The sequence below is a fragment of the Ambystoma mexicanum genome, chromosome 6q, assembly GCF_040938575.1.
Source record: "Ambystoma mexicanum isolate Mex_15411 chromosome 6q, UKY_AmexF1_1, whole genome shotgun sequence".
Classification (NCBI taxonomy): domain Eukaryota; kingdom Metazoa; phylum Chordata; class Amphibia; order Caudata; family Ambystomatidae; genus Ambystoma; species Ambystoma mexicanum.
In genome coordinates this window covers 1,387,337,924-1,387,350,974 of record NC_090937.1, presented here as the reverse complement: position 1 = coordinate 1,387,350,974, position 13,051 = coordinate 1,387,337,924, and positions in this window count along the sequence as shown.

Below are 13,051 nucleotides of genomic sequence, written 5' to 3'. Positions count from 1 at the left end.
ATTGTTTCCTTCCCCGCTGCAGACCAAGTTCTTTCCAAACGCTATAATTACCGCTTTGGTGTGATTTCCTGCTGGAAGGAGAGGCCTTCCATCTGTGGGGAAACCTGACATTCCAGTTTGGTAGCGTTAGCCAAGCTTAATTTTAATTGTTAATTCTGCTGCACTTTTCCTTAGGTTAAAACAAACTTGTGATTTCAAATAGCAGCTAGAATTCTGATTCAAGATTTTAAACCATGGCATCAAAATAATTACAACATAGGTTGCCATCAGTACAGGACTCTTAGATTTGAAAACATTTGATTTCAGTTTACATACATGTTTAAAGTTTAATCAGGTAGTCTCCTGACAGCTGTCATCCCTGCAGCCCTATGCTGCATAGAGAATTTGACATCCACAGACAGGCCACTTTTGCTGTGGAAATCTATTCATGCTTTCAGCTTTTCAGGACCTTGCAAGTTCACAATGATTTCTTAAACTAAGTGAATTGTGGCACCCAGCAAGAATTTTGGATGTTTGAGGGTGTTTTGTACCAGCCTTTTGCAGTTTCAGCAACAAAGAAAAACGGATTTAAGGCACGATTTTGGGGTTTCATTTAGCAAAACACTGCTTTTTCCTTCCGTACTCCATATTCACATGTTGTGGAGCCCAGTGACACAGTACAGGAGTGAGATCTCTGTTCCACCACTGACAACATGCGTGGTAGATTGGGCAACCATCTTTTTGTGTGTTGCAAAGCGCGATTTTCAGAGGTTTTGGTGCGCACAAGGGTTTTGTGGCCATTTTGATGTTTCTGGCACTATCATAACACAGTGATGCCGCAGAGCAGATCAAAAGTGGGTTAAAACATCCCACAATTGCATGGATAGTGGATGCAGATTAGAAGCCACCAGGAAGGTGTCTGTATTCAGACATACTGAGATAAAAAAGCGGGACATGGTTTACAAGTAGTGCTGCCATTAGAGATCAAAGGAACAAATGCCTTTGGTGTGCAATATATCAATGCTCACTATCATAGTGGAAGCAACACTATAGCCAGTGAAACAATGAGTGAGGATTTTTTGAAGATCATACCCTGAGAAGGATATCACCCAGAAGGGCCTACAATTTTCAAAGGTTAGGCAATACAAGATTAAATGAGATGCACAGGATCACACATCGGTTAAGGGGTGGCACTGAGATTTGTGCCAACTATGCAATTTCTGTATTTAAGCACTTTCTTTTCCAGTTCTTACTATGAACTAAAATAATCTCATTTTATAAAACTGGCTAGGAAAGTACACAAATCATGACAATTTTTTAAAACAAAGTGTTATAGAAGGGTTTTATGCAAAATGGGAATGGTTCTAGCTTTGTTCTCTCCATCATCAAGGGAAGAATATAAGTACCAGCATACCAATCGATGTGATTTAACAGATTAGGGCATGATTCATGGAAGTGTTTTATAATGGCGCAATCCCATAGGAAAACGTTCCATGAATCAGGCCCTCAGTCTGGGTTTGTCTTTTGTATTTTAAAGTTTTAAACACTTACAAAACACTGACTTGTGAAAATGAAATTTATAAACGAGCAGAAAAACCTCTGACTTTTACAAAAAAACAAACCGTTTTTGTGTCAAATGAGCAGACCTTAAAATATGCTTGCCTCAGGCCTGCTCTCTTATGTCTACTACCCCTTCGACTCAAATGGCCAACATGAGAGAAAGTAATGGGCTAAACGATGGCACCAGCATGTGAGAAGGCAAACCTCACAGAAGATAGCATAGTGATGTGATACATATTAGATGATTTGACCAGGATCACTGTATAGTCTGCTGTTAAATCCAGGACACATGCATGAATGCTTCGGTTCCACAGTCTTGAATTTGGATACTTATTCACATTTTGGACTAACAGTTTACGCTCATCATTAGAGGTGATTGCCTAGGTTTTACAACACCCCAGCTGAACAAACCAATTTCTAGACCTTCATCATGCAGTGACATGTTAGTTTGTATAGCAACACCTATCTGGTGCAGGTACATTGCTGATAATAGCACCTTTTGTGCTGCAAAGCCAAGTACATATGCAGGCAGTTTTATACTCTTCAGTCATAGGAAAAGCTCAGCTAGCCCTGCTGGAATGTGCTATTCTAATCTTGCATATAAACACATGCCTCTGCAATGAGTGCTTAACACCCTGAGCTAACTTCTGAACTATCAATATGCATTTGAACTTTGTCTATTGCACAGGATAAACTTAATTCCCACAGTAGTGGGCGCACTGACTATGCATACCGCAGTGAACACAGACAGCATTGCATGTTTTATTGATCAATGCAGAACAACGGACAGGCAATAGGTTTAGAGCCTCAGCAGCACTCTATCAAATATCCTGACGCGTGCTGTTTAAGTCTATTAACAAATAGAATCTTACTCACTTAGATCAAGCAGCCTTGTGGGGCCCCCTCCAAGTTGGGGGCCTGGGGCAAGTGTCCCTTTCGCCCTCCCAAAAAAATGTCTCTGGTCGAGAGACGAGTTGGAATATGCAAGTGTTGAAACATGAAAGAAGGGGAAGAGGAAGAGGGAGTGCAGTGCAGGGGGGAGGAAGGTGAGAGGTACATTAAATGCAAAAAACAAATAAAAAAGTGCAGGGACAAGTAAGTGAACTGCATTAAGGAAAACCCAACATGCAATCGTGACAAGCAGATATGAGTGACTGCAACCTGGAAAAGTCTTGACTTATGGAATGAGGGGCTACATTAGTCATGCAGACAAGCAATTAAGACTAAGTAGGTGAGAGTGACTGCAGACTGGAAAAGCCTCGACTCATGGAATGAAGGGCTACATCATGCATGCAGACAAGCAATAAGACTAAGAAATGACATTGGAGTGGGTGCAAGGGATGACATCACATTTTCAGGTACAAATAGGTAAGGTGCAAAATTGGACTGCCAACCTCAAGGTGAGTGAGGCTACATCAACTATGCTAAACAGAAGGGTTCAATACAACATTTGGCTGTTTCGCCTCAGAATGAGGTGCTGCATCAGGTATGCAGGTATAGGTAGTTAGTACAGTCCAGAGCTGAGAATGTCAAAAGTGGATGCAGGTAAGTTCGGGACGGTTCAGGGAAGAGTGTATCAAACAAGTGAGAGGTGGGAGTGAAGAGACAGTGGAGTGGGTAGGAATTGGGAAGCCAAACAGGTGGAGGGGAGTGAACAGCAGGTGGAGCTGGCATGTATGCTGGTTGACAACACAAGGGCAGCACAATTGGAAAGCCAAGCCCAATGGTGAGGAGGGCAGCAGCAATGAACAACACAAGGTGACCAGACAAGGAAAATTATAAGGCGGAGTAGGTGTGAGAGCCATGACACATAATTGTAGAGAGAAACAACAGAATCCCAGCACTTGGGAAAAACAACCAGATGAACAAGGACGGGGAAATGGCATGCCAAATGTAAGGGCTGTAGCCGGCAAGGAGAGCATAGAGAGACATGGCAGACTTGATACATGAGTGAATTCAGGGTGGAAACGGCATCATGGTTAGTGGGAGGCAAAGTGTGGAGAGAACAGAGGAAAGCAATTAGGAGTACTGGCACACCATACTGAGGTCAGGCCATGAGGGAGGGCACAGGCCCAAGATAGAAAATGAAAGTCAACCAGAGTCATGAGCCGCCAAGATGGTGCAAAATGTCAAGCAGAGCAAAGTGCCGTTATGCACGATTATGGGGGAAAAGCAGTAATGCAGCAAGGCAGGAGGTAAGGTAGAATTGTGGCTCTGATAAGTGTGGGGAGATACCAGAGATACAAAGTATGCCGCTGACACTAGATGGTGGAGATGGTAGCATGCTGAGATGGAAGCCAAGGTGCCATGTGGTCAAAATATAGATTCACTGCAATCTGCAACACCGGCCGCTGTTGATATACCAATTTCTGGCAGGGCACAACTCAAGGTGGAGGGGGCTAAAATGGGGAGTGTAGTAGAGGCAATGAAAATATTGTCAGATCAACGCTTCCCTAAAGAAAGATTTTCTTGCTGGCATGACGAGAGGGAGTCTTGAAGAGTATACCAGGAATCGGTTTGCAAGATGAAAGGGCTGTGGCCAGTACACAGGTCACGGCCGTGCAGGCCAGACAGGACAAAGGCCTTGGTATGGGGCTTAGTGGGATTACACTTCACTTGCCGGCTCACCGTGAATGGTCAAAAAGAAGGAATAGGCAGGGGACGTGGCCGGCGAGCGACGGATGCTGAGTTAAACTCAGTTCCTGCTCCAAGCTGCCAAAAAATCCTGAATAAAATCCTGCCGGAAGGTACATCAAAGGTACAGGATTGACGAACCGAGTACTGGAACACTCTGGGTACTTGGATTGAGAATCTCCAGGCAATTGAGAAGCTTTGATTTTCGGGAATCCTGAGGAGTGCTGGTGCAGGGTGTCAGAGAGGAGACCGGCAAGATGGCCACTCGAGCATATAGAGCACACCCTGGGAGATCACTGGATTTATCAGTGTAATGGTGTACAGATCTGACCCTGGTTATAGCGGAGGCATGTAGCAACAAAGAACGAGACAACCACAAACGTGACAGAAAGATAAAATAAATTACAAAGAAGAAGAGAGATAGCGCTGGCGAGACAGAGTGTGCAAGAGCACTGGAGCTCAGCAGGTAGAGCACAGAGATCCCGGAAATTAGCAGAGAATATGCCCAGGTCCAGGGAGGAGGTCTCTGAAGATGCTGATGCAAGGATGGCTGCCATCAAAAGGGAGTGACAACAGGAACCTGTGGCAGATTGGTGAGAGCGTAGCGGATGAGTGATCCCAGGTGCCATAAAAGTCGCAAAAAACAGCCGTACTGGGCCGGGAGCCGCCTGCAGACCTATAAACTTAAAGTATCGGTCTGAGTGTACTACCCGACATTATTGGTTAAGAATTAGTGACAAGGCGCGCACATTATTGGCATTGGCAGGCTAAGCGGAGGACACAGGAGTGGCTTGTGAAGCACAAAGAGACTACTGGCAAGGGGCTGAGGACCAGATTGGGGCAGAACTGTCTGCAAGTCAAGGCAGATCGATAAACAGCCAGGAGCACCACAGCACTGAAGGGTACAACAGATCCTGATATGTGGTCAGACATGAGGCAGAGAGGAGCTGCATGCACTGGGTCTGTCTGGGAATCTCCTGAATGGAGTGTGGTACTGTCATGAAGCCGTTGACTGAAAGCTCTGAGACACACACACCAAGTGTGACAGTGGATGCATAGACTGTGAGAAGGGGCCCTAAAGCTACAGGGATGGGTGTCAGTGAAGGGGAGAAGACAGGAGACCACATTGGCTGAGCATAGGGGGAGAGGTGGATGGACAGAACAGTAGAGGTGGTCCAAAATGGCCTGCAGGGGGTGATGATTGCATATTATACAGTTGGGAGAAAGACCAATAAATATGCTTTGGAGAGACAATCAAGAATCCATGACCCGTCACCTGGCAGTCACCACTTCACAGTAGCTCAGTTGGGGGCCCGGGCGACGGCAGCATTGTGAAGGGCCAGCAGACGATGGACCACTATACTGCCCGTAAACAGAAGCTGCTCTTATCTGGAGGAGGGGAAGGAAGAGAAGATACAAGAGGTGGGAGTTGATGTATCCCTGGTGCATGCAGACCTGTGGAAAGTGAGGGAGCGAGTGATGGAGGTGGAGCAAAGGGTGAGCACAGTGAAGGACGATTTTGACATGCTCAAGAATCAAGTACGTGGACTCATAGGTGTGACAAGGGAGTTGGTGGCCAAATCAGAGGGCTCAGAGGACCGATCCTGATGGAGCAATATCCAGCTGTTGGAGGTCCTAGAAAGTGAGGAGGAGCTAAGCATGGAATATGTGGAGAAACTGATGTTGGACAAGTTACGCACCAGGGGCTTATTGAAGCTATTCATGGTGGAGCGGGCAGACCAGGTGCCGGACAGGCCCCCACCGCCAGGTTTACCATCCACGGCTATTGTGGCTAAATTGCTGATTTTCAGGGATAGGGATGCAATACTGCAAGTGGTGCAAAGGGCCGGGTACTTTGAGGTTCACAACGCAAAGATACAGATTTGCCTGACTTCACACCGGAGGTCCAAAAGCAGAGGAGTTTATTTGATTCGGTTCACCACAAACTGAGGGAGATGAACTTGCACTACATAACTATTTTTCCAGCAAAGCTCTGATTGCTGGAGGGCGAGAAATCTTTCTTTTTTACCACCCCACAAGCAGCATGGGATTGGCTGGGTCTGAGGACGCTGGCCGAGGTAACCCGGCGGACCAGGGGACTTCATCCCAAAGAGGCCAATAACAGCCTGGAAAAAGATCAAGAATGGCTAGCAGAGAAGAGACATACAACAATTGAATGGACTGCCTGCAGCAGACATTCAGTAAGGAACCTGCCTGTGATTTAGAAGGTGATGTTCAGTGGGTGCGGCGAGACTCCACTAATTTCACTCAGAGACTGGTGTAGAACGAGGAGTTACCTTGGTTGGAGCAGGTTGGAGGACAGAGGAAGGGGAGTGATGGGGTATGTGGGGGAGTTAAGGGGCAAGTTTGTTGTTGGACAAATGTGTTATTTGGTTCAGGGATATGATAATGCTGGGGTACAAGTGCCATGGGGTAAGGTCCCGGAAGGCAAAAGGGGGCAGGCAGTCAGTATGGTTTTTAAGATGTCGGTGTGAGCCACCTTAAGATAGGTATGTGGAATGTGAGATGGTTGGTTAACTGCGGAAAGCGGCTAAGGGTGGGGCAATACCTGGAGCAGCATGAAATACAACTGACCCTATTGCAGGAAGCTCATTTACAAGGAGCAGATTTGAAGAAGTTGGAGACTAAATGGGGGGGGGGGATGTGTTTCCTCCTTCTCCACATTTGCAAGAGGAGTGTTGATCTGAGAGGCCCTGAGGATACCACTACAGGTGGAGAGGACGATGGGGGATACAGAGGGGCAAATGATTGCTGTGTTGGGATATTTGGACGGGCAGAAGATATGTGTGGTTTGTTCCTATGCCCGCAATGCGGATGATAGGTACTATTTCATAACTGCTTTGGAATGCCTAATTGGGGGGGGACTTTAATTGTGTCCTGGACCTGGAGCTAGATAGAAAGGGGAAGGGAAGTCACAGGCATGGGCAGCACTGCGTCAGGTGCTGGACTAGTTTGATTTAGTAGAGCTGTGGAAGGAATCACATAGGGATTTGTACTATTTGGGGGTCCATGATTCTTAATACAGATTGGGCTTTCTATTTATAGGAAGGGAACACTCCACTGGCCCACAGATCTCCAGTACCTGGACAGGACTATGTCTGCTCAATCCCCATTGGTGGCCAACTTGAGGTGTCAGTAGTGACCGGTTGCGGGGTTATGGAGGATGAGGCAGTGGACGCTAGAAGAGGGGGCTAATGCATGAATGCTGAGGGTTGCAATTGCATCCTTTTTCGAGTTGAATGAGGGATCTGCAAACAATGTGAAATACAATGGGAAGCGTTTAAAGTTACCCTATGGCGGGTGTGCATTTCCCAGACGGTGGGAGTGGGAAGGACTTTGGAGACCACCATTAAAGATTTTGAGGGGGATGTTGGTTGACTGGAGAAGGCACTGGCGAATGGGCAGCAAGTAGGGGAGACTTTGGCAAAACAGGTGAGGGCTCACCAGAGAGCCCAATATTCCATGGCATGGTTTGACCGCGGTAGTTAAACAGAGAGAATACATGGGGAAGGGGACAAAGCGGAACGGCTTCTGGCATGGCTCATAAAATAGGAGCATCCAGGAGCCAGCTCACTCAGATATGAGATCCGGCGGGTAATTTAATGCTGTTACAGCAAGGGATACATTATGTATTTCTGGTGTACTGTAAAGGCCTTTACTCAACTGAAGATGCATACTTTGAACGGGAGACTTGGTAGAGGTTGCAATACTGCCCAAGATGGGAGATGAGGCTAGGGAGGTGTTGGAGGACCCAATAGATGAGGGAGAAATACAACGTGCGATTAATACCATGAAAACCAACAAGGCTCCAGGGAGAGATGGGTTCCCAGTAGAGTTTTACAAGGATATCATGGCCACCACACTAAAGATGGTTTCTTTTTTATTTTTTTATTAATGTTTTATTGGTTGTTTATCTTTCAACCTTTAACATATATATCTACATCATTTCTTTGCAACAAAATCATTGCTTCCCATTTTATCAGTGTAGTTCCAATAATTTTCAAGTATCTCTTGGATTCCATCTTTGGATTTTATTAGATTGTTTCCACTTAAAGATGGTGTATTATAACACATTCCGCACAGGTATACTGCCTGGCACAAAGCATTGATTATGGTATAACTCAAGAAGGATCAGCACCCGACCTAGTGATCTCTCTACTGAATGTAGACGCAAAGCTGCTGTGAAGGTGCTGGCATGCAGGCTAGCCATGGTGGCCCACGGCCTAATGCACTCAGATCAGTGTGGGTTTATTGCAGGACACTAGCATGAATAAAGATGGGTGAGTGAGTGGGTATTGCAGAGGTGGATGCTGGAGTGGGGCACACGACAGGGATGCCTAGTTTCCCCAATTGTATTCGCCCTGGCACCTGAGCCACTGGATAGATATTTTAGGACATACATCCCGAAGACAGGCATCTGGGCAGGTGGGTTAACCCATAATATATCACTGTTTGTTGATGATGTCATATTATATGTGGACAACCCTCTGAAAAACATCTCAGCGATACTGGAAAATCTCGATCATGTTAGGAATTTGTCAGGATTCCAAGCAACCAGGAAAAGTTTGTTGGTGGTACTGCTGGCTGGAATTAGAGCCAGAGATGGGGCCACTCTGCTATATTGGGGGCTCAGGTGGAAAGGGAGTCAGTCCTTCAGATACCTACGGATACATGTTTTCAATGTGAAAGACACATTCATGTACGCTACGGGGCAGGCTCCGTCAAACAGAGGGGACGCTGTGCAGTTCTGGAAGAATCTGACACTCTTGTTAATGGGGAGAGGGGCGCTATGTAAAATGGTGGTCCTCCCGAGGCTCCTGTATTTTTTTACAAACATCCCATATCCCATCAAGAGGGTATTTTTCAAATGTCGGACAAGATGCTTGGGGAACTGATATGGAACACTGAACGGTGCTGAGTAGCATTCAGACGCTGCGGCGCAGGCAGGAAGAGGGGGTGTGTCAAAAAAACAGATGTTGAGTTGTATTTTATGGTGCACAGTTACAAGCAGTAGTTTGCTAGGACGCGACCCCAAGGGGGGGAATTTAAAAGGTTGTTGGGGGGAATTGTGAAAGATAGGCAGGGAGTGGAACTACTGGGGAACCTATAGGGGGAAAGGGGGATAAAAATGTCTTTAGAGTTGTAAGGGACGTGTGGAATAAGCTCCTGGGGAAGTTAAAGGTCCAATGTCTGAACAATAGAGCATTGCGTATTAGATTTGATTCACTATGAGGGCAGCATTGAGGTGCATATGGCTGGGGGCTTTGAGGGCCTGCCACTGCACCATGCTGGGTGACTTCTTTGTGGGGAAGTAATCTGCTAACATAGAGGCATGGGGAGACACTTACAGGATGTTGGGGGGCCATTTCCTCACATATGCAAAAGTGGTGAGGTGAATGGCAGAATTGCGGAAGGACATCCCGGAGTAACCAGAAATGAATCAGCTCATGCAAAGGATGGTGGACCTGGTAGACGGTAGAAGGAGGACAGCTAGGATGTAGACAGCTGGACAGGATAAGGGGTTAACGGTTAAGGAAAAGTGGGAGAGGGATTCAGGGTCGCTTATATCAGATAAAATGTGGGCACGCGTGTAGGAACAAGTAAGGAAAGTATCTAGGAATGCGCAGTTCCAGCTTACCCAGTTTTACTATTTACACAGGGTTTGGGACTGTCCAGTTATTGCTAGGAATTGAGAGGGGGTGATGGAATGTCTGAACAATCTATTGAGGGGCAGATATGAGTGCTCACATGAGGTGCGTCTATGAGGCCTTTTGCCGGGTACGAAGTGGCGTAAAACATGGAACGGAATTCCTCAAATGTTACTGGCACTAGACAAAAGGCGAATCTCAATCGCTTGGAAAGGTCCAACTGGCCCATCATATTGGGAAGGAGGGGTTTGGGGCGGGCAGGGGGGACGGGAAAATGTGTGTTCATTGTTTGCGATGTTGTGTCTGATAATAAAGACATTCCAACAAAAATAAAATATGGAATAGGCGTCCGATCCAACTTCAACGGACAGGAAAGGTTATAGCACTATTTCAAAGCTGCATGTAGGAAATGGTGGTGGCCATGTTGGGATGACACAGAGCCATGGAGCCATTATGCTGCAAGCTGGCAGGGCCTACGTTCCAGCAAGCATCCAAGGCGGGTGATGTGGAGTCCATGCATGCTGTGGGCAATGGGCATGGTGATGGTGGTGGAGTGTCCCAAAGCCCACAGCCTGCAACCTCCTTCAAATATCCTCTAGCCAGAGAAAAGAACACTTATCATGTTTGGTTTATCACAGGTGCTCAGTAGAACATATCATGTCACAGTAAGAAATGGCTGGACAGGCTGCACTAAAATATCAGTCTAACAACGTAAAAACACATATCATGCTTGCTTTATCATGGATGTCCATTAAAAAAGCACTAGTGGAACTGTTTCAAATAGCCACAGGGCTGCTCCACAGTGCAAACACACACCAGGAAACTCTCAAACAGGGAGAGCATCCTGACATACACAGTGGAGCCTGGGTGTTTCCATCTCACGTCTCAAAAGGAAATAATTCCTTTGCTGCTCGAGATGGAGGTGCTTCATCTATTGCTGAAAAATAAATAATGATTTCCGTTGCACCCCAAGAAGAAGGAGCCGGATTGTGTTTAACTTGCACAGCAAAAGACATTATTTCTTTCTGAAGTCTCAGTGCCCGAACTTTAGAAAGATATAATGGCCCTCATTACGACCTTGGCGGAGAACCATGGTGCTATTAGTACCATGGTCCATGGCGCTAAGTTGCCAACTCCGCCATGGTGGTTGGCGGACTTACCGCCCCATTCCGACCTTGGCGGGGCGGTAAGTCCCCAATCCCCATTTACCCTTCCCCATTTCCATTTTTGCCCCATAGGGCATAATGGGAGTGGGGAAGGCGTTAATTACGCCACCGTAAATTACGGTGGCGTAATTAACAACAAGGTCCCTTAGCGCCATGGATTTTAACGCCTGCAAAAAGCAGGCGTTAAAATCACCATGGCGCTACCGGAACTCGTACTCAGGTGGTAAGGGTCGGTGAAGTTTACGCCGGCGTAAACCCCTTACCGCCTGGGTCGTAATGAGGGCCAATGTCTTTTTGGAGTCTCAGGCTCCCCGCAGGACATGGCGTGGCGGGCACCCTTTCCGCCACTGACACTGCTTCTGGTGACTCCCAAATGACGTCGGTGGCTGGAGGAAAGGCTGGAGGTTGACCCTTAGGTAAAACACATAACTAAATGTCACACCTAAACCACATAGATACATATACGCACTCAGGACTGAGGTACTTCTGGGCTTCATGTATCATCATCTCAGGCTTCACAGCTTCCTCTCCCTCTATTACCCTCGATTGCACTAAGAACACCGGCCGGCCACTTTTCTTGCAGAGCCATGCTCAACGAGGCAACCAAAATGGCAGAACTGTGCTAAACAACGATACTTTACTTTATATTACATATTATATACACTGCGAGGGAAGCGCTCCTATTTGGGTGAGCAGAATATATCATGCTTTAGTTTTACGGTGTATGAGAGAAAAAAGCATCATTTTCAGTGTTTTTGGCTTTTGAAGCAAAAAGTCTCCCGGTAATCCAATTATATTTTATGAAATACAATCAGTTTTTAACATACCCACTCCGTTTATTCCATTTAAATATTAGACATCTCCTAGCAGGCTGTTAATCACAAACATACATGTTAATCTATCAGGCTATTGCACCAATGCACACACCAAAAACACACTTTCTAACCGTATGATGTCTGGTAACAACCGTTGGCTAATTGTTATTTCAATGTAATTAGGTCACCCTGAGCAATAGTGGGAAGCTAGCTTGCTTTTATTTATTCGGTTACAGCCGTGTTGGCTGCACAATTGTACAGCGCTTTGGCGTAAGGCGCTTAATACATCAATAAATACAAATACAAAGGACTCAGTTATTTAGCATTGTAGAATTCGCAAAATGCGAGGCAATGCTGGTAAATTATATCTCGGCAGCCAGTTTGTCATGTCTGTTTCTAAAACCTTCCTAAAGTGGTATTTCTCGTGCATTTTACATGACTCCGGGGCCTGCTCTTCTCGCCTGTCAAGTCTTTTCACATCACTTACCGTTTACTGGAACAGCCAGGCACTACAGGGTTCGCTGCTCGCTCAGCGTAGTGTTTTGTATCACAGCTGCTACACCATCGTCAGCTCCGTGCGAGGAAGTACTTCTCACCAATTCATGTAGGCAGAGAACCAGGAAAACAACACATCGCTTCGAAGTGACATCCTCAGCTTTTGCATAAAAAGGCACAGGGCCGTTTACATTGTGCAAGTTCGTTTTGCCTTGGGGCATAGGGAAACTATGCTTACGAACATACAATCATTGTTTTGTATTGAATGCTGTGTGTGATAATCATTGATTAGGTGGTGACATCACCTGGAGGTTTTAATGGATGACTAATGTTGTCAGCAGTTATGTATGTAGCACAGAACCGTCTGTTAAAGTGGGACATACAACTGTTCCTTAATCATCACAGTGAACAGATCGTGTATAATCGGATGTGATTTTCGATTGGATGGGTGTGATCAGTGAGGTGAGACCTGGATCCCAGTAACACAATGTGACGTTTCAACCCAGCGTGCTGTTGTCACTCAGTGCTGCAATTAGTATGTTTAGTCGAATGTCTACATGAAGAATAAACATAAGAGGTGCAAAAGAATTTTCAAAATGAATTAGTGGACGCAGTTCAGGCAAATTTGTCGATTTTACATAATCTCTGAATCAAAACTAGGCAAGTATTACAGTTGTGTGGTCATCTCAGTTCCTTCCAAATTATATATTCTAAAGCGAAAAATCACATCGTT